Here is a 22,093-nt window from a genome sequence, read left to right on the forward strand (position 1 = left end):
TGTGGTGTTGCCTCCGAGACCTCTGTTCTGTTCCATTGGTCTATATCTCTGTTTTGGTACCAGTACCATGCTGTTTTGATTACTGTAGCCTTGTAGTATAGTTTGAAGTCTGGTAGCGTGATGCCTCCAGCTTTGTTCTTTTTGCTTGGAACTGACTTGGCTATGTGGGCTCTCTTTTGGTTCCATATGAAGTTTAAGGTGGTTTTTTCCAGTTCTGTGAAGAAGGTCATTGGTAGCTTGATGAGGATAGTGTTGAATCTATAAATTACTTTGGGCAGTATGGCCATTTTCACGATATTGATTCTTCCTAAACATGAATGTGGAATGTTTCTCTATCGGTTTGTATCCTGTCTTATTTCGTTGAGCAGTGGTTTGTAGTTCTCCTTGAAGAGGTCCTTTATGTTCTTTGTTAGTTGTATTCCTAAGTATTTTATTCTCTTTGTAGCAATTGTGAATGGCAGTTCGTTCTTGATTTGGCTCTCTTTAAGTCTGTTATTGGTGTATAGGAATGCTTGTGATTTTTGCATTGATTTTGTGGATACCACTTTCAAGGGGTGAACAGTCAGTTCAGTTTAGTAGTTTGACTGTGTTTTATTTGCCTAGCCTTGTCAAGTCTACTGGCTCCTTAATCTTAGAACTAGAGTATATCCCTCTCGTGTGAGAGGGTGCAAATCAGTTCTGCAAAGTCTCTTACATGCACAGACAAGGCCAGTGGCAGAGCCAACAAAATGTTTCTGCCAAGGCCACACCAGAGCTGCAAAATCGCTCCTTTTGTGATTACTCCTTTCTTGCCAATGACTTCCCCAGCCCCTCTTCATTCCTTCCCCATCCTGAACAGAGACTGTTAAGATATCCAATTACTAAACTGCCCCTGCTTCATGATGCCACCCAATCCAATGTTGATCCTCTCTTCCTAGTCCTTCTTTAGAATCATTCAGCATAAATCCAAACCTTACAAACAGACCTTTATGCTTCTGAGATGTCCACAGTTCCCCTGCTGTGCTGTCTCCCTTGCTTCTCCAAGTGAATAAACCTAACTACATCTACAGTAGCATTCCTGAGGTCTTTCTGTGTGATCAAACTTCAAACTTCATAACCTAGTCTATGATGGCATTCATTTCACTCCATAAAATTTCCCATAGCAGGAAGTAGCAAAATGTCTTTTGCTCATCTGATTTTTGATCAAGAGCTGCATTTCTCAATTCAGCCTTGAAAAGAGATGAAGTACTGATACATGCTCCTACATGGATGAACCTTGAAAACATCAGGCTAAGTGAAAGAAGCCAGACACAAAAGACAACATACTATATAATTCTAACAAAATGTCCAGAATAGGTGAACCCATAAAGACGGAAAACATTAGAGGTTGCCAAAGATTCGGGGAGGCAGGAATGAGAAGTTATTGCTAATGAGTACAGGGTTTCTTTTGGGGGTGATAAAAATGTTCCGGAATTAGATAGTGGTAATGGTTACACAATCTTGTGAATATATAAATAACACCAAACAGTACACTTTAAAAGGGTGAATTTTATGACATTTGAATTATATCTCAATTTTTTAAAAACTAAGTTTCTGCCTTTGACTTAGAGTACGGTTTTTTTTGTACAAGCGTCAAAGCCAGCTTTACCGTCCTAAGACAGCATCAGACAGTGCATCAGGGAAGAACAGCCTCTTAAAGCAGCTCATTAAGCTACTTAGGACAGTTTCTTATTGATGCCAGCAGCACCTAACAAGGCTTCCCATGAAAATCCTTCAACCTTGTTTTCATCCCTAATTTGTTTCCTCCTCATTCTGTTGTTTCCATTTTTTACAGAACTCATCATTTCTGTATCTTTTGAAATTTTACTATAAAACTGCCCCAGCAGATAATTTAACTCTTCAAATCTTGTTCTATACTCAAAACCAATGTAGAAACATAGTTTCCTTGTCCACTGAAAATAACATCCAAGCCTATCCTGTATACTCTACAGTTTAAGTTATACAAATATTCAGAGTAAACTATGTAGACCAATAATTCTTTACAGTGTGGTTTTTGTTATTCTCAACAAATCTTTTGGCCTTTTGGTGTCATTATGTAGGGATACCTGCACATATGGCCGGGGCGGGGGTGGTTGTTTTCATGGCTCCTAGAAATTCCACAATGGAGCTTTGCCCTTGTTGTCCAGGCTGGAGTATAGTGGTACAATTTCTGCTCACTGCAATCTCCGCCTCCTGGGTCCAAGTGATTCTCCTGCCTCAGCCTCCCGAGTAGTTGGGATTACAGGTACCTACCACCATACTCAGCTAATTTTTTGTATTGTTAGTAGAGATGGGGTTTCACCATGTTGGCCAGGCTTGTCTCAAACTCCTGACCTCAGGTGATCCACCTGCCTCAGCCTCCCAAAGTGCTGGGACTACAGGTATGAGCCACCGCGCCCTGCCTCCATTTCTCTTTCTTTAAGGTTTTAGTCCCCAGTGAAATACATGAATTCAACCTTATAAGTGAAGCCTGGGGAATCACCTTCTTCACAATATTGTGTGAGGTTGGCACTCATTCATGATTTCAGAATGCATTTTAATACACAGCCATTGTGTTCACAGTATTTTCAAATAACACCGGCTCTTCACCTCCTCCCTCTTTTAACAGTATAAAGGAATAAAAAAGAGTAAACATAACACAGGCTGCCTCTTTATTCACTCAGCCAACCAAGTACTGAACTAGGTATTGAGAATATAAAAGAGAAAAAGCACTTATTCTGCAGTGGTGAAGAGCAGACATATGCGCTCAACATGGAAATGCCCCACATGTCTTCAACATGAAGGGTGGATAGTGAGTGAAGGGAAGATAGTGAGTCAGGGAAGGCTTCACCAAACAGGTAACCCTAGAGCTCAACTGAGCCAGGCTTTCATCAGGCAAACAGGTTTGGGTAGAGTCAGGGAGGGACAGCACTCCAGGTGAGCAAAGAAATGGTGTGTACAAAGTTGCTGAGATGTGAGAATGCTTGGGTTTCAGGAACAATGGGGTCAGGCTCTCTGTACAGCTAGGGTACAGCCTGGGGGGAGTGGGAGAGGAGGTGAAACAGGGCCAGATTGTAATGTGTGATCACCTGGCTGAAGAATATGATAGAATATTGGCCTAGAAATTCATTTTTAGTTGATGACATCAGTTGAATAAACATAGAACTGTGTTTAGAGAACAAACTGCTTGGCTCGGCACACATCCTATAGGACAAATGTTGCTCATTATAAAGCATTTCCAAAAGGGGAAGTCTCATTATATAAACAACAGCTACCAGTGTCAGCTCACAGGTCTGCTAAGTGTTACATGCCTTGACTCTACAGTAAAGTTCACCATAAACTTGAGATTTCCTTTCTTTTCTTTTTTTTTTTGAGACGGAGTCTTGCTCTGTTGCTTGCCCAGGCTGGAGTGCAGTGGTGCCATCTCGGTTCACTGCAACCTCCGACTCACAGGTTTAAGCATTTCTCCTGCCTCAGCTTCCCAAGTAGCTAGGATTACAGGCACCTGCCACCACATCCAGCCAATTTTTGTATGTTTTTTAGTAGAGATGGGGTTTTACCATGTTGGCCAGGCTGGTCTCAAACTCCTGACCTCAGGTGATTCAACCGCCTCAGCCTCCCAAAGTGCTGGGATTACAGGCATGAGCCACTGTGTCCAACCGAGATAGTCTATCTTAAATGGACATTTTTGTTTTGGGGGAGAAAAACCCAAACCATGATTTGGAAAAGTGAAATGGAGCCCTCTGCCCAGTAGTTACGGATTATATAAACATTTATATAAGCTGTATTTTTTTAGGGAATTTATATTAGAGTATGGTGATTTCAAAATAAAAGTGATTTACATATAAAAAGATGACTCATCCACCTAATACAAAATACAGCAAGGCTGCCTAAAAATTAAAAGCTAAGAAACTTATTTTATCCTTCCTTAAAAGGAATATGGTACTACCATTAGCATGCATTGAAGCCCCTCACTCTCTTGCTTTGGCTACATCTAGAAGGTAATTAAAGTGAATCATTTGGTAGTTGAATGAAAAAGTACAGTATAAAAGCTGGTGTTCATGCTGTTATATTTTCCATAGAAGCACTCCAAGGCCAAAGCCCACTGTACCTTTCTCATCTCCCAGAAGCCAAGTAACAGCATAGCATTTGTCAGCAATCACAGAGCACGGGTAAACTCCAGGAGTCTCATCTTTTACAGTCACTGCAGTCAGTGAGCTGCTGTTTCTGAATAAAGTAGCTCTGATACAGCCCTTTTTGCATTTTCTACAAACACTATGTCTTGTCAACAAAAAAACCTCCATGTCCTCTTAATTCTGGAGGCAATTAGTACCAACCAAGAATGCAGCCTGTTGTTATAGTAATGGCATATCACCATCAAATATCACCCATGGACAAATATACAATTCTGATTTAATTGCCTAGATAAAGCAGAAAACAATCCAGATTATCACAGTGACTGTACTTTTATAATCCAAATAAACATGGGTTGTTTCCCTTCCTATGCTAAATCAAGGGTGCAAAGTAAGCTGGAATCACAAAATATACAAAACAGTTATTTAAGCCAGTATTGTTAAAATGGAAATTTACATTCTATTTAAATAGATACATATATGTTAATGAAAGGACCAAAAAGCCTTTTTTATTTTTTTATTTTTTTGAGATGGTCTCACTGTGTCTCCCAGCCTGGAGTACGGTGGCATGATTATAGCTCACTGACTGCAGCCTCAAACTCCTGGGCTCAAGTAATCTTCCCAACTCAGACTCCCAAGTAGTCAGTACTTTGGGTGCATGCCACCACACCCAGCTAATTAAAAAAATTTTTTTTGGAGAGAGGAGGTCCCGCTTACATTGCCCAGGATGGTCTCAAACTCCTGGGCTCAAGCAATCGTCCTGCCTCAGCCTCCCAAAGTATTGAGATTACAGCCATGAGCTACTACACTTGGCCTAAAAAGCATACTTTACTGAAGATCTCTCTGATAAATCTTTACCACTGTAGTTCTAAGAAACAGAAGGAAAGAGAAGTGGCTGTTAGTAGTTTCCCTTCAGTAAGTCAGAGTTCCCTGAATGTACGGTCAGGTAGCTCAGCCTCTAATGAAGGGTATGATGCAGTCTTCATTTTCTTGTCCTCAGCCACTGGGAGGGTGATCAAGAAAGGGAAAGAAAGCATGGTAGCATTGCAAGTTCTGTGCCACCTGTTTCAATTCCCTGCTTTTCGTAAACAGCACAACTTTCCACATATCCCCAGAATTTATCTCAAAATTAAACCTGCACAAAATTCTTAGACTTATATAAAAGGGAAACAGTTATCTCAAAAATCTGTATGTATGCTTACGGACAAACTAGAAAAACAATAATATCCAATTAATATAAAATGGGAGCCTTTTCATTTTTATTTACTGTTGAAAGAAATAGCTCTCTTGGTATTTTTTGAACCTGAGCTCACCACCATTCATTAATTACTGGTGCTGACTGGTCAGCCCAGACAGTCGTCCTTGGTTCAAAAGTAGTAATCTGTCTGCAGCCCTGCAGTGGCATAAATGTGTTCACATCAGAAATGAGGGACAGTATAGTTCCCTGCACAGAGAGACTCACATCCATTTCCGCCAGGTGAAAGAACGATTTTAGCTGTTTTTTTTTTTGTTTTGTTTTTTGTTTTTTTCTGGAAAATCGTCTTGTTCTTCCGGGAGAAAAAAAAAAGCTTTTGGGGCTATTTTTAGCTAACACAACCCAAAATGTCTTATGCATCACCCTCGCCACTAAAACAAAGAAAGAGGAAAAAAGTAATAATATTATATTGACTTTTAATAAGTTAAAAATGATTTTTAGGCCTGGTGCGGTGGCTCACACCTGTAATCCCAGCACTATCGGAGGCCGAGGCAGGCGGATCACAAGGTCAGGAGATCGAGACCATCCTAGCCAACATGGTGAAACCCCGTTTCTACTAAAAATACAAAAATTAGCTAGGCATAGTGGTGCACACACCTGTAGTCCCAGCTACTCAGGAGGCTGAGGCGTGAGAATTGCTTGAACCCAGGAGGCGGAGGTTGCAGCAAGCCAAGATCATGCCACTGCACTCCAGCCTGGCGACAGAGTGAGACTCCATCTCAAAAAATGAAAAATAGACAATTCTTCAATTCTTTCAAAAGAAGATACAGGTGACAGGAATGACTATGAATGTGTCACAGGGCTGACTATGAATGTATGATAAAAGACAACTTCAAAATTTGGGCCATTTATTAGGGAATATAAATCTCAAATGGCAATGAACATTGCACTTCATTTTAACAAAAGACCTCTCCTGCTCCCCAAGGAATAATATTATTTGACATCTATAGAGTGCCAATAGTGTGGTGGAGTATGCAGTTCTTTAGAACAATTAGTATAAGTTCTTGGTGTAAGTCTTGGTGTGGGAAAAAATAGCATGTATGACTGACTAATCACATACTCTATCCTATTTCTTTTTTGTTTTTCATAAAAAAAAAAAGGCAAAAAAAAAAATTCCCATATAATTGCTCTACTAGAGGGTTGGCTCATTTTGAAAGGCATGGCAATAACAGGACTCAAAGCAAGCTAGAGGAAATACTTCATCATACACAAGGTAGACACAGGACCTTAAAAACCTAAGCATAGTTCCAGAGAAACTACATGACTAGAGGTAAATTATCAAAGATCCCTTACAGAGCGTTAAGATCTGGCCAGGTACAGTGGCTCACGCCTGTAATCCCAACACTTTAGGAGGCTGAGGTGGGAGGGCTGCTTGCATCCAGGAGTTCGAGACCAGCCCAGGCAACATAGTGAGACCCTGTCTCTAAAAATAAAATCAAAACCACAGGCCAGGCACAGAGGCTCATGTCTGCAATCCCAGCACTTTGGGAGGCCAAGGCAGGCAGATTACCTGAGGTCAAAAGTTCGAGACAGCCTGGCCAACATGGCAAAATCCCATCTCTACAAAAAATACAAAAATTAGCTGAGTAAAATGGCATGCACCTATAATCCCTGCTACTCAGGAGGCTGAGGCATGAGAACTGCGTGAACCCAGAAGGCAGAGGTAGCAGTGAGCCAAGATTGTGCCACTGCACCCCAACCTGAGTGACAGGGCAGAGACACTCTATCTCCGGAAAAAAAAAAAAAAAGCCAGGTGGGGTGGTATGTGCCTTGTAGTTCCAGCTACTCCAGAGGCTGAGGCAGGAGAACTGCTTGAACCTGGGAGGTCGCAGCTGCAGTGAGCTGTGAGCATACTACTGCACTCCAGCCTGGGTGACAGACTGAGACACTGTCTCAGAAAACAAAAAAAAACAAAACGCACAAAGTGTTAATTAAGATCCACCTACCTTAGGTTAACCATCCTAGGCCTAGAGTTAAGATTGACGTGAGGATTAATCCACTTTACAGGGTTATGTTGCTCCAGCCAAGCCAATAATCCACAGAATTCATTGACTCCTAAAGCCGTTCCATCTCTTCAATTCAAAGTCAAATCTCTAAAACTCAAAAAGCAGTTAGTGGGCTATTTGGTATTAAAGGATAGCGGTAACTCTCAAGTCCACTATCCAAATGCTAAGCAAGGTTTGCCAAAATCACTTTATTTAGACACTCATTTCAGAACCTAGTTAATCTGGGTTGGGGTTGCATACATCACTCATCTGAAAGTCATGAGACCTTGGGGCAAATTACTCAACCTCTTGAAACCTACTTCCTCATCTGAAAACTGAGGTTAATCCTACTACCAGGCAGGTGCAATTGCTCATGCCTGTAATCTTGGCACTTCGAGAGGCCCAAGTGGGAAGACTGCTTAAGCCTAGTAATTTTGGGACCAGCCTGTGAAACACGGAAAAACCCCGTCTCTACAAAAACAAAATACAAAAATTAGCTGGGCGCAGTGGTTCATGCTTGTAGTCCTAGCTACTTGGGGGGCTGAGGCAGGAGGATGGCTTGAGCCTGGGAGGCAGAGGTTGTAGTGAGCTGAGCTCACGTCACTGCACTCCAGCCTGGGTGACAAAATGAGTCCCTTTCTCAAATAATAATAATAATACCACATGGGATGTTATGAAGATTAAGTGGGATTACATATGTAAAATGTTGGGAACCATATTTAGTATGTAAGAGAGGCTCAGTGAATACTTCTGCTGCTGCTCCATTTTTACTTCCACAGCCTCAGACTTGACCAGGTATTAATTTGTCTTTTGCCTGAAGTCTCAGGACTTATTTTTTGAAAGGCTTATTGTGTTTCATTTTCCTACCTACGATCAATCTTACACATGAAAATTATTTCTAGAGATGGCATTTCTATTTTATTATATCCTCCTCCTTCCCGTTAGAATCTTTTCACCTCACAGAATGAAGGCTAGCTAAATTTTTGGCCTCACCTCTTGAATGACACAATCATCTCCGGTTAGCCCTGAGTGTTCATTTTAGTCAAAGAGATCTCTTAATCAACTTCATGTACAAGTAATCCGAGCCCTAGCATAAGCTTATCAGGATAGTTCACCCTCTAAACCACTGCTACTCAAAGTGTGGTCCTTGGACAAAAACAGAACCGCAATTTGACAGAGTTAACTTTATGTCTATTTAAACTAATATAGAAAATTTGGGAGTTGTATCTTGTATGTCTTTTAAATTTTCATTTTTCTAGTTATTTATGTTTATTGCATTTTATAAAATTATTGTCCTATTCCAAGTTCAAAAGAAAATAAACTGGTCTTCATCACAGACCATTTGAGAAGCACTCCTCCAACATACTGCCCTGCTCTATTAAATACTATCTATTAAAACGGGTGAGTTCAGGTAATCTGAACACTGAAGACAATACTAAACTGTAGAGAACCCACTCTACCCCAGAAGCAAGTATAGTTACCTATTTACATACATGTGTTAGCTGTAATTTTTCCCACTGGAATTTTGCTAGATAACTACATGGCATTAAATTCAATATAGTGTTACTCCATTTGGGGCCCCTTCCAAGCACTTTTCAGGTTTTTATTTACTATTTTAATAAGATGCTTTAGATAGAAATTAACTTCAGACAAAAATATTTAAATAAGTGCTCCTTATGAACCGTAAGGAACATTATGAGGAGGTTCTGGTTGATTTGTTCTTTGTTGATCTGTACTGATGTGTCAGTAGTGTAGCTTCAACAACTTCATCTCCTTGTCTGTCAGAGGATGTTAACAGTAACTTCTACATACACGAACCAGTACCCTCATTACAGAGTCAGGTACCGTAAGCTTCTGTTAGAGGTTCTTGATGAGCTAACGCTAGATAAGAGCACAAAAATTGCCACCTACTGAAGTGGGGGTAGCTGGCCAAGTTCCTTCCATCTTGAGCAAGAAGTTAATTTAACGAAATATTTAAACACTCACTTTGTAAAAATAATTGTACTAGGAAGTGAAGGTCTCTAACAACAGACAGTGCTTGGGGTTACCCTAGTAGGAAAATAATACAAGAATACAAGTAACTACTATGCAAGTGGCATCTAGTAGGTACTGTGAGAGATTTATAAACCTCTGCTTATATAGAAGGTTAAAGAAGATAATCTGAAATCTAGTTGGGAGGGTCTGGATAGGTTTTGTGGAATAGAGTGCATTTGACGGAAACAAAGAGAATGGATAAAACAACAGCAGCTGATAGTATTACATGGAGAATAAAGAGCATGAGATTAGTCGCGTGCGTGCGCGCGCGCACGTGCACACACACACACACACGCACACACACATGCACACACACAAACTTATTAGTTTATTGCCCATAAATATCCACCTCAAATCTGGGGCTATTATACCAGAAACTATTGTATTATTTGTTAATATACTGCTAAGGAAATCAATTCCCTCACCACTGGATTGTATTGTATTTTGTGGTTATTAACTCAAAAAGTAAATGTAAAAGAAAAAATTGCTTTCAAAGAAAAGGTGAATGTAAGAAAAAAAAAGTCCAAAGTTAGAAAAACAGTTTACTAAGAAATTTCCAGTTTGTATTTATAATATAATATTACATTACCATTATAATATTTACAAGGTTCTTCAGTGATAAACTATTAACAACAACATCTTTAGGTTGACCAGAGGTGCAGAAGCCGAAAGCTATGTTTGAGAATGAGAGGTGATAAGTCAGAACAGAGTGAAAAGTGGCAAGCTAGAAATATTTCTGTGGCTAAGTTAAGTATCACCTAGGAATTCTCAGATACTTAGGGAGGTACCTGGACTGGGGCACAGACTTAGTTGGGTGTTAAAGGGAGGAGACTCTCCCTAAAGGCTAGAGAACGTGTGGGCATTTGGATCACAATAAAACAACTACACACATAATCCCCTCTATGTGACATTTCATCTTGGCAGGCTCTCCCAGTTTCTCTTTTGTCTGTTAGCTCCCCATTGACTGCCAGTTATGAGCATCCCAGTCAAGAAAAACTACCAACACCGAGAAACAGAATTTCTTAAGGATTTTATAAAATGTATCCCCAACAGGCCAGGAGTGGTGGCTCATTCCTGTAATTCCAGCACTTTGGGAGGCCCAGGCAGGCAAATCATGAGGTCAGGAGATCGAGACCATCCTGGCCAACATGGTGAAACCCCGTCTCTACTAAAACTACAAAAATTAGCTGGGCGTGGTAGTACGTGCCTCTAGTCCCAGCTACTTGGGAGACTGAGGCAGAAGAATTGCTTGAACCAGGGAGTCGGAGGTTGCAGTGAGCCAAGATAGTGCCACTGCACTCCAGCCTGGGTGACAGAGACTCCGTCTCAAAACAAAACAAAACAAAACCTATCCCCAACAGCAATCACCCTCATTCCCTTGGAGCTTAGAAATTATACTTTTTAGCCAGGTGTGGTGGCTCACACCCATAATCCCAGCGGATCATGAGGTCAAGAAATTGAGACCATCTTGGCCAACATGATGAAACGCTGTCTCTACTATAAATACAAAAATTAGCTGGGCGTGGTGACACGTACCTGCAGTCCCAGCTACTTGGGAGGCTAAGGCAAAAGAATCGCTTAAACCTGGGAGGTGGAGGCTGCAGTGAGCCAAGATCACGTCACTGCACTCCAGCCTGGAAACAGAGTAAGACTCTGTCTCAAAATAAAAAAATATAAAAAGAAAAAACAAGAAATTATACTTTTTCAATTATGGTTTTCTTAGTGAAAAATATCCTTTTTGCCACACAGCTCAATATTCCTGTTATTTTTCTATGTTTTATTATACAAACATCTGTCGACATAGTTGTAAGCATATGAGTTTTTAAGAATGCAATAAATGCAGGTTTTCTTGGCATCCAGGTCATATCTGGGAGAGTAGTCGAAAATGAGACCAATGCAGGAAGAATTTGGAAAGTCTGTCTACATACAAAGATCTCTGGGAATATAACTGTTGTTACTACTTATGGATAACATAATCTCACTCTGTTGTCCAGGCTGAAGTGCAGTTGTGCCATCTTGGCTCACTGCAACCTCCACCTCCTGGGTTCAAGTAATTCTCATGTCTCAGCCTCCCAAGTACCTGGGATTATAGGCATGCACCACCACGCCTGGCTAATTTTTATGTATTTTTAGTAGAGTCAGGGTTTCGCCATGTTGGCCAGGCTGGTCTCAAACTTCTGGCCTTAAGTGATCCACCGGCCTGGGCCTCCCAAAGTGCTGGGATTACAGGCATGAGCCACCATGCCTGGTTCTGTCATTTAATCTTCACAGCATCTTTATGACATAGGTCATACTTATTACCCATTTTACAAATAAAGGACACTGAAGCAGAAAAAAAACACAATTGCTCACATTTAGATGAACAGATTTCCTCATTTTCTTTAAGTAGTAAGGCCAAGGATAGTTCTGTCTTCAGGGAAAAGACCAAGAAAGGCAAAGTCACAAGATACCATTTTGGCACCCAGAACAACTGCACAAAACAGGCCTTTCAGATCTACAAAGTCAGTACAATTCCTATCCAAATCCAAACTGGTTTTTTAGCAGAAATTGACATGCTCATCCTAAAATTCATATAGAAATGCAAGAGACCAAAAACAACCAAAACAATTTTCAAAAAGAAGAACAGGCAGGGTGCAGTGGCTCACACCTGTAATCCCAGCACTTTGGGAGGCCAAGGCAGGTGGATCACAAGGTCAGGAGTTCGAGACCAGCTTGGCCAATATGGTGAAACTCTGTCTCTACTAAAAATACAAAAAAATTAGCTGAGTGTAGTGTCATGTGCCTGTAATTCCAGCTATTTAGGAGGCTGAGGCAGAAGAATTGCTTGAACCTGGGAGGCAGAGGTTGCAATGAGCCAAGATTGTGCCACTGCACTCCAGCTTGGGCGACAGAGTGAGGCTCCCTCTAAAAATAAAATAAAATAAAAAATAAAAAGCCAGCCGCGGTGGCTCACACCTGTAATCCCAGCACTTTGGGAGGCCAAGGTGGGCAGATCACCTGAGGTCAGGAGTTCGAGACCAGCCTGACTAACATGGAGAAACCCCATCTCTACCGAAAATAAAAATTAGCTGGGCATGGTAGTGCACGCCTGTAATCCCAGGTACTTGGGAGGCTGAGGCAGGAGAATAGCTTGAACCTGGGAGGTAGAGGTTCCAGTGAGCCAAGATCCCGCCATTGCACTCCAGCCTGGGCAACAAGAGCGAAACTCTGTCTCAAAAAAAGAAAAGGAAACAAAAGAAAAGAACAAAGTTGGAGAACTCATACATCCAATTTCAAAACTTAATCCAACACTACAGTAATCAAAAAAATGTGTGTTGCTGGCATTAAAAAGAGACATATAGATATCAACAGAATGCAAGTGAGTGTCAAGAAAAAAATGACTTATCTTTATGGTCAAGCAATTTTTTTCCTTTCCTTTTTTTTTTTTTTTTTTTTTTTTTTTTTTTTTTTTTTTTTTTTTTTTTTTTTTTTTTTTTTTTTTTTTTTTTTTTTTTTTTTTTTTTTACAGGGTCTTGCTCTGTTACTCTGGCTACATTGCAGTGACTATAGCAACTGCAGCCTTGATCTCCCAGGCTCCAGTGATCTTCCTGCTTCAGCCTCCTGAGTAGCTAAGACTACAGGTACATGCCACCATATCTGGCTAATATTTTTTATTATTTTTTGTAGCGATAAGGTGCCAGGGCCAGTCTCGAACTCCTAAGCTCAAGCAATCCTCCACCTCAGCCTCCTAAAATGCTGGCATGAGCCACTGAACCCAGTCGCCAATTGATTTTTGATGAGGATGCCAAGATATTCAACTGGGAAAGGGTAGTTTTTTCAACAATGGCAATAAAACAACTAGATCTCCACACGTAAAAGAATGAAATTAGATCCCTACCTTACATTCTACATAAAATTTAACTCAAAATGAATCCTAGACCTAAATGTAAGCTGAAACTATAAAACTTTTAGGAAAAAAACGTAGGTGTAAATCTCCATGACCTTGGATTAGGCAGTGGTTTCTTAGACACAAACCCCAAAATACGTGACAAAACAAAAAGATAAACTGAACATCATCAAAATTAAAAACTTTTGTGCTTCAAGGATACCATCAAGAAAATGAACAGAATATTTAAAAAATAAAAAAGTCACAAAAAAATGAAGAAAAAAGAGAAAATGAATACACAAGCCACAGAATGAGAGAAAACATTCATAGCCATCTATATAAAAGCCTTGTATCTAGAATATATAAAGAATTCTTATAACTCAACAATAAAAAGGCAAATATGATCAAAAACTGGACAAAGGATTTAAACAGATATTTCTCCAAAAAAGACATACAAATGGCCAATAAGCACATGAAAATGTGCTCAATATTATTGGCCATTAGAAAAATGCAAATCAAACCCACAATGGAATACTACTTCATACCCACTGGGATGGCTAAAATAAAAAAAAAAAAACACATTAGCTAGTGTTGGTGAGGATATGGTGAGAGAACAACCCTCATACCTTGCAAATGGGAACATAAACTGGTGCAGCCACTTTGAAAAACAGTTTGGCAGTTTCCTTAAACTGTTAAACATAGAGTTACCATATGACCCAGCAAATCCAGGACTAGGTATGTGCCCAAGAGAAATGAAGACATACAGCCATATAAAAATTTGTACACAGTGTTCACCGGAGCAGCAAGCACTATTTATTTTAGCCCAAAAAAGTGCAAACAGCCCAAATGTCTATTCATTCAACTGATGAATGAATAGACAAAGTTTGGTATAATCATGCAATGAAATAGCATTTGGCAATAAAAAGAAATGAAGTATTAGTACATGGATAAACCCTGAAAGCTAATGTTCAGTAAAAAAAATTCAGTCACAAAAGCCCTCAAATTATATAAGTCCATTTGTATGCAATTTCTAGAATAGGCATATCTATATAGAGAGATATATCAGTGATTCTCTAGGACTGGGGGATTTGCAGAGTAATGAAGGTAACTGCTAATGGGTATAGGTTTCTTTTGGAAGGTGATAAAAACATTCTAAAATTAATTGTGATCATGGTTGTGCAAATATAAATATATATATAATATATAAATATATATTAAATATAAAATAAAATTTATATATATTTGTATATATATAAGTATATATATATATACAAATATATTAAAAATATATATAAACTCTGTAAATATATTAAAAACCACTGGATTGTAAATTTTAAATGGGTGCATTTTATGTAAATTATAGCTCCACAGAGCTTTTTTTATATTTAAACAGACCCTTGAATCAACTGGGGGATGAAGTAGGGTAGGGGTTTGGACAGGCTGACAGGTACCACACACACAAAGAGCGTGGCAGGGACAAAGCATTTTCTGCCCTTGACATTGGGCTTCTTGGCTGCCCAGGTACTGAAAACGGGTAAGAAGGAGGGACATTTCCAAAGGAGAAAATCTGCTTTACAAGTTTTAAAACCTTTAAAAATTAAGGGTTTTTTTTTTTTTTGAGACGGAGTTTCGCTCTTATTGCCCAGGCTGGAGTGCAATGGCACAATCTCAGCTCACTGCAACCTGCGCCTGCTGGGTTCAAGTGATTCTCCTGTCTTAGCCTCCTGAGTAGCTGGGGTTACAGTCGTCCGCCACCATGCCCAGTTAATTTTTGTATTTTTAGTAGAGACAGGGTTTCACCATATTGGCCAGGCTGGTCTTGAACTCCTGACTTCAGTTGATCCACCCACCTCGGCCTCCCAAAGTGCTGGGATTACAGGTGTGAGCCACCGCACCCAACCTAAAAGAGCAAAATTCTCAGACTCCTTGACTCCAGTGACTTGAGTACGCCGCACATGTTAAATGGTGAGGTGTTTTCTAAGCACTGAGAACTCCCAGAGCCTTCTCCAGAACGCCCAGTCACTTCCCTACTTGGCCACGTGGTGATTTATTAATGTTAAATGAAAAGTTTTCAAACTTTGTTTTTGGTTTAAAAGAAAGCCTCTCAGCTTGTATCCAGTAAAGCATAGCTGCAAATCAATGATGAGATACCCCAACACAGACAATTATTTAGGATAAACAGGCATTAGAAACCTCAGGCTTCCCAACCTAAAGTGGGTTCGTCACCTCTCCATTTGGGAATTTTAAATAAAGCAAAAGCACTGTGATGTTGCTGCTGCCTTTCAGAAAAATAATATTTAGGATTTTTTTTTCTACAAAATTCCTGCCTTTCTTCACTCCTCTGAATCACTGTATCTGATAAAAACTATGTTCAGCAAAATATCAGAAGCCATAATGTAGAACCACTTAACAGATATTAGCAACAAATAACTGATAGGTTCCCTATGCATGGAATTTCTGAGGTACATTAAAATGGAATTATGTCAAAGCCAGTTTGTTTTGCTCTGAAGTTATTCATGTTTAGCTTTAAGAGCAATGGAGACTTTCTAGGAATTTATTCTAAGTAAAAGATCCAAAAAAGAGGAAAAGACTAAATGCATAACATTATGCATTACATCACTTTTGGCAGTAGAAATTTTGAAACAGCAAAAATGTTCATAGAAAAATAGGTAATTAGGCTGGGCGTGGTGGCTTACGCCTGACATCCCAGCCCTTTGAAAGACCGAGGCAGGTGGTTCACAAGGTCAAGAGATCAAGTCCATACTGGCCAACATGGTGAAGCCCCATCTCTACTAAAAATACAAAAATTAGCTGGGTGTGGTGGTGCATGTCTGTAGTCCCAGCTACTCGGGAGGCTGAGGCAGGAGAATCGCTTGAGCCCAGGAGGTGGAGGCTGCAGTGAGCCGAGATCCCGCCACTGCACTCTACTCTGGCAGAGCAAGACTCTGCCTCAAAAAAACAAAAAAAACAAAAAAACAAAAAAGTGGCCAGGCGAGGTGGGATGCCTGTAATCCCAGCCAAGGCGGACGATCACGAGGTCAGGAGTTTGAGACCAGCTTGGCCATTAAGGTGAAACCCCGTCTCTATTAAAAATACAAAAATTAGCTGGGTGTGGTGGCACATGCCTGTAGTTCCAGCTACTTGGGAGGCTGAGGCAGAAGAATCGTTTGAACCTGTGAGGTGGAGGTTGCAATGAGCCAAGATGGCGCCACTGCACTCCAACCTGGGTGACAGAGTAAGGCTTCGTCTCAAAAAAAAAAAGAAAGAAAAGAAAAGAAAAACAGGTAATAATATATAATACATGTACCTTATGAAGTACTATGTATTAGGTCGCCATTAAAAGTAATGGCAAAGACCACAATTACTTTTGCAACAACCCAATAACTGTCAATAATTACTATGTAGCATATGGAAAAATGATTAGGATACTGTTTTATAATCACAATGTTAAATTTTATACAATAATTATAACTATGCATCAATATGTAGGCATATAAACAAGAATGAAAAGAGGTAAGCAAAAATGTATTATGAAAGTAGTTTCATATATTTTGTAAAATGAGGGGAAAAGAGTTGGGGAGAAAAACAGTGTTAACTAAACATCATTTCTATAGACCCAAATTTAATTTGTCAACATGAACGGTAGTAATAGTAATTTTTTATAATTATTTATTTTTTTAATTTTTAATTTTTTTTTTAATAAAGTCTACAGCACCCAGTATTCCCAGGTGGTCTCCCATCCAAGTAGTAACCAGGCCCAACCCTGCTTAGCTTCTGAGATGAGATGAGATCGGGCGCGTTCAGGATGGTATGGACGTATACATAAATTTTTTTTTTAACAGATGCGGTCTTGCTCTGTTGCCCAGGCTGGAGTGCAGTGGCTCAATCATAGCTCACTGCATCCTTGAACTCCTGGGCTCAAGAGATCCTCCTGACTCAGCCTCCTGAACAGCTGGGACTACAGGCACATGCCACCACTGTGGCTTTTTTTTCTTTTAATTTTTTGTAAAAGTAGGGTGTCACTAAGTCACTCAGGCTGGTCTCAAACTCCTGGGCCCAGGTGATCCTCCTGCCTTGGCCTCTCAATGTGCTGAGATTACAGGCATGAGCTGCTGTACCTGGCCACACAATAAATTTAAAAGTGAATAAATATTTATAATGTATATGGTACAATATAATGATTTGAGTTTTCTTTGGCTAGCTGGTGGAAAATTTCTAAAATGACTTTATTTAACTTACATACCATAAAACAGACCCATCATACGTATATATTTCAAAAGTTTTCCACAAATTTGTAGTTATACAACCATTACCACAATCCAGTTTAAAGACATCACCTCAAAAATATTCCTCATGCCTGTATGTAACCAATTCTCACCGGCTTTCTCTCTATATACACAAAATTGTATTTTTGAGATGCACAAAAATGAAAATAAATTACATTATGTATTCATACAGAAAAGTCAGAATGGACATGTACCAAAATTTTATGCAAGGATCTGTTTATAGAAAATACTAATAAATTAAATTTTTGAAAAATATTTTTCTGAAGTTTTTAGCCAATTAGTTTCTATTACCTACAGTTTTTAAAACTTTCCCTTTAATAAAAAGATACATGCGTATTCCACATACATATGACAGATTGTACAAATTCATGTATTTTCTCTTACTACCAAAAGCCAACTAAAAGTATCGTAAAGAGGTTTTCAGAAGGAAAAAAGTGGACAGAAGTAAATGAAACAACAGCAACATTTATAAACTTGAAAGCAGGTGAACAGGCAACAATTGACCTTGGAGAAATGAGAAATTGAATCTCAACTCAGCAATGAGGGAAGCTTAAACAACTAGTTTTACACAATGAACCACACCATCTCCTCAACTTTGTCTCCATACCTGGAACCACACCAGGTTAGGTTCCGGGTATGGAGACAAAGGTGAGGTTAGAAACAGAATTAACTGAAATTCTCTTTCAAAAAATCAATTCAATGCCCAGATACCTTCTTCACTTCCAAGCAGGCAACTATACCTCCCCTATTCTACAGAAAGCTGAACAGGCAGAGTTGAGGGTGGAGGTGCCATTATGCAAAAAGGGGGATTAGGTTAACATTGTGTATACTTAAAGCTGAGTCCATCCACCTCCAGACCTCTTTTCCAACTCAGCTCCCAGAAAGATAGTAACTAGTCCTACACCATCATGACAGGAAGCTAGGCTTTTCTTTGTAGAATCTAACCAGTCCAAGGGGAAATGCATAACATACTGACAGTAAGCATTTTTAGTGAAATGGCCCATGGTGGTGAGACACCATGGCATTACAGCTTCTTATAAGCTTTATAGGGCACTGCTCTTAAATAAAAGCAGGTAACCAGAATTATTAGACAACTGAGAAACATCTCAGACATAGAAAATAGAGACCAAAATAAGCAAACAAAAAGTAACCTGGAGAAAATAGACTCTGAAGGGAGAAAAAAAAGTGTTTAAACACTTATTTCATTAATATACTCGAGATGGAAGAGAAGATACTACATGTATTAAGCAATAACAAGTAGATATAAATACATATACTTTACCCACAAGTTAAAACCTTGTATCTATACAAACAAACCTGCACACAAGTGTTTTTGGCAGCTTTATTTGTAATTGCCCAAACTAGAGGCAACCAAGATGTCCTTCAATAGATGAATAGGTAAACTGTGGTACATCCACACCATGGAATGTTATCAGTAAATAAAAGAAAGTATTAAGCCACAAAAAGACATGGTAGAACCTTAAATGCACATTGCTGAATGAAAAGCCTACCTACTATATGATTCCAACAATATGACATTCTGGAACAAGCAAGCCTAGAGTGGCAGTAAGAAGACCTGTGGTTGTCCAGGACTTACAGGGAGAGAGGAATGAATTGGCGGATCACAAAGGATTTATAGCGCAATGGTAGAACGCAATCAAACTATTCAGCATATGATAATATTAATAGATGAAACTATATATTTGTCGAAACCTATACAATGTACAACATAAAGAGTGAACCCTAATATAAACAATGAACTTTAGTTAATAATGTGTAAATATTCATTCATCAATTGTAACAAAAGTACTACAGTAATCTGGAAGAGGGGTTCAAAAGGATATACATGGGAGCCTCTGTACTTCCGGCTACATTTTTCTGTAAACATAACACTGCTCTAAAATAGAGTCTACAAACTAAAAACAAAACAAAAAACACCAATAAAGTACTGTTTTTTAAAAACCTGCTAAATCAGGCCAGCCACAGGTGGCATGCACCTGTAGTCCCAGCTACTCTCAAGGCTCAGGTGGGAGGATTGCTCGAGACCAGGAGTTTGTATGGGGTGTGATGATCTTGCCTGTGAATAACCACTGCACTCCAGCCTGGGCAAAACAGCAAGACCCCACCTCTTAAAGTGAACACAGCAAGAGCCCACTTCTTGAAGAAAAAAAATTTTAAACCTGCTAAATTTGCAGTGAGATTGGTACTTTATTTTATTTTATTTTATTAAAGATGGGGTTTCACCATGATGGCCAGGCTGGTCTTGAATTCCTGACCTCAGGTGATCCACTGCGCCCAGCAGAGATTGGTACTTTTACATTCTGGGGGAATTAAAAATTGTAAGAATCTTTTGGAAAACTATTAAGATATTATATATCTAAAAATATAACTTTCAACTGAACTATTTTACTTTCAGAAATCTACCCTAAGGAAAAAGTACAAAGTATGCTGGGAAAGGATCCATAAGTACAGAGTAAAAAATTGGATCTCATTTAAAGTATCCAGTAAATGATAAAGACATTTAGGCATATAATTAGATGGAATTAGGCTGCTATAAGAAATTATAATCATAACTATTCAGTAACATCATAGAAAAATATTCATGAGAGAAATATTAACTTTAAAAGAAGAATACAAAATTACATATATAATTACAATTATGAAAATAAACATTTCTGCAAAAAGCTATATGAAGTCGGTGGGATTACAGATGCCCTTTTTCTGTTTCTCAAATTTTCTAAAATATAATCTTTTCTTTAAACAAGGAAGGGATTTGAAATGATGAGACAAACTGCATTTTTATAATTTTTTTTTTTTTTTTGAGATGGAGTCTTGCCCTGTCACCAGGCTGGAGTGCAGTGATGTGATCTCAGCTCCTGCAACCTCTACCTCCTGGGTTCAGGCGATTCTCGTGCCTCGGCCTCCTGAGTAGCTGGGATTTCAGGCACATGCCACCATGCCCAGCTAATTTCTGTATTTTTAGTAGAGACAGGGTTTCACCATGTTGGCCAGGAAGGTCTCGATCTCCTGACCTTGTGTTCTGCCCGCCTTGGCCTCCCAAAGTGCTGGGATTACAGGCGTCCGTCACCGCGCCCAGCCACAGAATGATTTTAATATAAGTATTTGATTTGATAATGTCTTAATGATTTTTTTTCACCCCACTGAATGCTTATTTTGACAATATTTGTCAGGAAAATTAAAGAAACATGGAGTTAGCCGTAAATAACACTACTTTATAGGACATGTGTTCAGTTGTATAGGAATTATTGCTATTCTAATGTAACTATTAGGCTATTCTAATGTTAATTAGTTTAAAATTTCCAGAAGTCTTGTTTTTTTAAATGAAACACTATTGACATTAAGACAATCTGAATTTTAAAAATAGATAATCAATTGGTTTCTGCACTTAGTTTGGCATACATATCTTTTCCTTATGGTTTCTGATTGCTACTTTATTAATTCAAACCTGGACTCTGAAAACTGTAATTTTTCTACATATCTACCAGGACTGGTGTTTTCTCTGTTGCATATTTTTTGTTGGTGTTATAAATTGCTCAAGGATTAGTATTCTGACCTCAGGTATTGATACCAGAACATTTTACACCCAGAACACTTTACACTGAGTGCTCTCAGTACTACCAAGTATCAAAAATTCAGGTGCTAAGCAAAAGTGTGCTAAATGTTAAATGTAAAATTCTCAATGTATACTACTAAACTTCATGTTTTGAGGAGGATGCTGTTCTAACTTTAATATCCTACAATCTATGAGCCTAAATAAATGGCTTCAACACTAAATAAAAAGTCATTTGTCATGGCTATACCCATTTCAACAGGCCTCATGGGTTTCTGTTGTGTTTTATCAATAGGTCCTACAGTAATGAGAACATTTTTGGCACTTTCTTGCATTTACTCTTCTTCCTTACTTCCATTCTCTCACACATTGATTGAGCAAACTCAACGTACTGGACACTGAAGATACAGAAATGAAAAGTGAGATTCCTGTCCTCAAGAAGGTCAAAATAGAATTGGGCAGACAAAAAAGTCACAGAGCATTACAGTCTGGTGGCTCATGCAGTATCACAGGGTGCAGCATGGCATGGTGTGCATGGCATGGCAGGGGTGACAAGGAGTTGAGTTTTGATTATGTTTAGTTTGAGATCACATTAGGACACAAAGGCATGGGATTTCCTAGTAGGCGCTTGACGGAGGAGTCTACGCAAAGGCCTAAGTTGGGAGTGGAGATTTACAGATCATTAGTACAGAGGTCATGGGATTGCCTAGGAAGAAGGCAAGAAAAGGAGTCTAAGGATGAAATTCTATTTAAAAGGCAGGAAAATGAGTAAGAGCATGCAAAGCATCTGAGGAAAAACAAAAGTGGGAAACTAAAAGAGGACAGTATCAACAAAGAAAATGAAGCACATTAGGCCAGGCACAGTGGCTCACACCTGTAATCCCAGCACTTTGGGAGGCTGAGGGGCGTGGATCACTAGGTTAGGGGTTTGAGACCACCCTGGCCAACATAGTGAAACCCCGTTTCA

At 39.2% G+C, this 22,093-nt stretch overlaps 1 protein-coding gene and 1 pseudogene across 3 annotated transcripts in view; both read right to left on the minus strand.

The window, feature by feature from the left end:
• GREB1L (GREB1 like retinoic acid receptor coactivator) overlaps positions 1 to 22,093 on the minus strand; it is a 315,577-nt gene that overhangs the window by 250,780 nt on the left and 42,704 nt on the right. The gene's annotated exons all lie outside the window — the stretch shown is intronic.
• Positions 16,973 to 17,091, minus strand: LOC119467125 (annotated as a pseudogene).

Source organism: Cebus imitator, unplaced genomic scaffold (assembly GCF_001604975.1).
Source record: "Cebus imitator isolate Cc_AM_T3 unplaced genomic scaffold, Cebus_imitator-1.0 Scaffold12, whole genome shotgun sequence".
NCBI lineage: Eukaryota > Metazoa > Chordata > Mammalia > Primates > Cebidae > Cebus > Cebus imitator.